General features: G+C 41.1%; 1 pseudogene; it reads left to right on the plus strand.

Annotated features, from left to right (window-relative positions):
• The first annotated feature begins 1,516 nt into the window (after window positions 1–1,516).
• On the plus strand, window positions 1,517–2,040 carry LOC110309700 (annotated as a pseudogene).
• The last annotated feature ends 1,901 nt before the right edge of the window (window positions 2,041–3,941 follow it).

The following is a 3,941-nucleotide window of genomic DNA, read 5'->3' on the forward strand; positions in this document are numbered from 1 at the left end:
GCAGCTCAAGCTCTTTAATCTTGGTCTTTCCTCACTCCCTTGGTGATGCCAGTCTGTCTCTAGGTTGAATATTTTACAGCCTCAAAAACCGTGTTTTCAGCCTAGATTGTTCTTCCAAACTCCACACTCACATAATGCTATCTGTACTTGATATTCACCCTTGGGTAGAATTGGCATCTCGAGCCCGATATCCTGTTCTTAGTTGAACTCTTATTTACCCCCAGCAGCTCCACCACTGAGTCTCTGTGTGTGACTTCTTCACCATTCCAAAATTCTCAGTCTCCCTTTATAATAAATGGATTTCTTAAAAGACAACTTTTTCATCTATCATTTACAAATATTAAGTTTCACTTGCTCAAAATAAACAATTCAATGGGCCCTAGAGATGGACTTGTTTAGCCAATCCCACAATTCAAAGGTTCTTAGGTACAGACTTGCATAACCAATCCCACAATTAAACAATCCTTAGGGAAGGACTGGCAAACCCAATCCCACAATTCAATGGTCCTTAGGGATGGACTTGTATAGTCAGTCCCACAAACTGGTTTTGGGATGTTTTTATCATCCTACAAAGGAACCTTACAACTGTTGGAGACATCCCGTTTGATGTTCATCTTTCCACTGCAGTGTGAGTGTCAGTTTTGTGTCTTTGCTTTCAATCATGTAGATATTTTGTGTGCTTTTATAAATAGGGGTGCCAAACATCCTGAGTGTTCAGTAAAGAAGATTTCAGATTCCAGACCATGATATCATCTTGAAGGGAGGTTTTTATGGCAAACATCTAGCCATAGAGTCAGCCATGAAAACAAGTTTTTTCATGCTCTAAGCAAGATTGAATGACTCAAGTCTACTTTGTACCTTTATGAGGCTGAGGCTATTTGTGGTTCACTCTTATCCCAGCTCGCAGGCTCTGAGACGTCACCCTCTAGCATCTGTTGTATTTACTATGGTCTTTCTTCTATGGACTTTGTATCTTTCTAGTCCTGGAGGATTTAAGGAGGGTTTAGGGGCTGTCACCTCTCTACCGTTGTCTACAAAAGACAGAGTAGATGGAGAAAAAGCCCATTTACATCTGAAACTCATAAGAGGGCTCACTGATAAACTCAAAGGAGAGATTAAAATTTGGGTTCATACTTAATTTAGTGGGAAAAGGCCTGAAAATAAAGTCTCCTATGAGAATCCTGTGGGATCTGATATGATATTTATGAGAGACTAATGGATTTTTCTGGAGAACAAATGAGAGATAAGAAAGTTTGTAACATTTACTAGTGAGGGTGTGCTGTGTGACTGTAGGCCCAGAAGTGCCCTGAGGCCTGCTGAGTCAGCACCGTGAGCTACCGCTGAGGCTCTATCAGACTCCACATCCTCTCCTGGTGGATGAGTTGTTCAAACTGATTATGCCATAAACTGTGGCTGTGGAAACCGTAACAAGCTACTGGGATCAGACGTAATGACCATGTTGTCTTTGGGGGTAGAAGAGCTAGTCCTTCCTAAATTTTCTGAAAGAAGGTTCTAACTTCTCAATGTTGATGGACACGTTGGAATGGCAGCAGTCTGTTGGAAGATGCACGTATGTTAGCAGACATAGCAAGAGAGGAAGTGTCCAGCTTTAGATTTAACTTTGACTGTAACATTCCCAGCATCTTGTCTATAGAGTGGCCGTTCATACAGGCTTACACACACTACGGTGCTGTCAGACCTTTGGCTTTGTTTCCATGTCAGTGTCTAACAGAGTGAACGGTGGTGCACAGTTCTAAAGGATCAACCCATCCAGTGTTTCTCTGGTTATTGGGGCTGTGCCATTGGCAAAGTCTGGCAAGCTGCAAAGGCAGAAACAGAAAAGGCTTCAGATGAAAGAATGACCTGCCATGATGTAGCTTAAGCAGTCATGAAAATAATTTGCATAGTGCACGATGAAGTTCAGAATAAGACTTTTGAACTGAGCTCAACTGGGTTGGGAAATTAATAACCAAAGGAAGACATGAAATTGTTCCAAGAGCTGTAAAGGAGGAAGCAGAGCAACAGGCTGATGAGTCTTAGGAGAAGAAGAAGATGACCACAGGTAATATTTTCTCCACTGCTTCTTCTTAACCCGAATCCCCACTACGGATTATGCATACCCACTGGGCAATTCTCATTTATTTTTTCTGATAAAGATTCAGGTTTAATTAATATACACTTGAAGCTATTATTGTATAATTGAGGGCATTTGATTCATATTAAAATGTAGATTCACATTTGATTAAAAATTCATAGTGCCCAGATTGAAGTAGGATTGGGCCTAAAAATGAAAAGTCCAGCCACAGCTATTAAAAAAAAAAAGCTTAGTGAACATACTGTACAATATGTATGCACTTTAGAATTCAAAATTGGTTTTGTTTTATCTAGTATTAAAAAAAAATCATAAGCCGAGCATGGTGGCACATGCCTTTAATCCCAGCACTTGGGAGGCAGAGGCAGGTGGATTTCTGAGTTTGAGGCCAGCCTGGTCTACAAAGTGAGTTCCAGGACAGCCAGGACTACACAGAGAAACCCTGTCTCAAAAAAAAATCATATTAAACAAAACTAAGGAAAAAGATTGGTATGTCCCTCCCTCTTCCCTGCGGTGGGGAAGTCCCTGAGGAGGGAGTTTGTGGGACGCTTTTCTCCCTGCTTTACCTGGGAATAGATTACCTAACTGAAGACAGTTTTCATTTCTCAGAAATTTCTGCTGTAAATCAGATCAGAAAAGCTCTGAGAAATCTTTGTTCCGCTTGAACCAATATTCCTATCACACTGGGCAAAGTCTGCATTCAGGTTCTTAGGTACTGCTTTTAGAATCAGCACACTTGGAAAGGCAACACAGAATCGCCTATTGGATTTTTGTTTTATAACTCTCCATCTCAAGAGATCTCAAATGTCTTCCCATAGATCTAAAAGAAAAAAAAATCATCTTGCTTTTTGAGGTCTTTTTGGCAGGAAGTGTTGGTTTAAAGGTGGCCTACTTTGCCAGTGCAAGAAGCAAACTTATGTAAGTGATCAGGAGGATTCACACGGCTCTTGGGTTAGTGACTCCTGTCTATACCTCTAGGTTGACATAGGTTCTTTGGGTTTCCGCAAGACTAAATTCCTGGGTCAATCAACTGGACGTAGGACACACCCTGATTTCATTACTGAGTCACCAGAAACTCCTCTGGGTAACCTCCCACGCTGGCTGGGGTTTCAACAGAAGGAAGAGGCCTTGCAAAACCACATGGTTATCCTTGCTGCAACAGAGTAAGACTGACAGGCACTGGGATGTGGGTGGCAGGGGCAGCCTCTGTTCCACTTAAGTCTCGGCTCTCTTCCAGTTGCTCTCTGACAGTCACAAGGCCCAGAGTGCTCAGCACTTTTGGGTTTTAAAAAATCCCTTTATTTTAACTGTTCCTTTCAAGTCTAGTTGCCCTTCAAATGAGACCCAATTCTTGTATACGGGCTTTGTCTGTGTTTAACAGATCACTTTAGAAGCTATGGTGAATAGGTTTATCATAACAAGATCTGTTTGTGCATTGGTTCCACTGGTTGTTTTCAAAATATCTATTGGAAGCTGATAATGTTTTGAAGAAAATGGTAGCTCTCTCTCCACGTGTAAACTCGCTCTTTTGCAAACGGTGCCCATCCTGACAACTCAATTCCATTTGAACTGTTCAGAAGAGAAGAATTCTTTCTCATTGTTTAATATTGCCAGCTGTCTCTAGAATGATGCAGTTAGCTATGTAACCTGACCTTACCCACATCCTCACCAGCTCTGGTAATCCATAGTTAGTCTGTCTTCTTTTCTGTACATCACACATCCAAGTTCAGACCTCAAAGTTATACATTCAATAATGCAAACTGTTAAGCAATTTCTATCATTACAGCATTCCTTCAAGAAAAGTGAAGTCTTCCATTATGTTCCTACCAAGTAAGTCTTTTTTTTTTTT

The sequence above is a fragment of the Mus caroli genome, chromosome 14 (genome assembly GCF_900094665.2).
Source record: "Mus caroli chromosome 14, CAROLI_EIJ_v1.1, whole genome shotgun sequence".
Classification (NCBI taxonomy): Eukaryota; Metazoa; Chordata; class Mammalia; order Rodentia; family Muridae; genus Mus; species Mus caroli.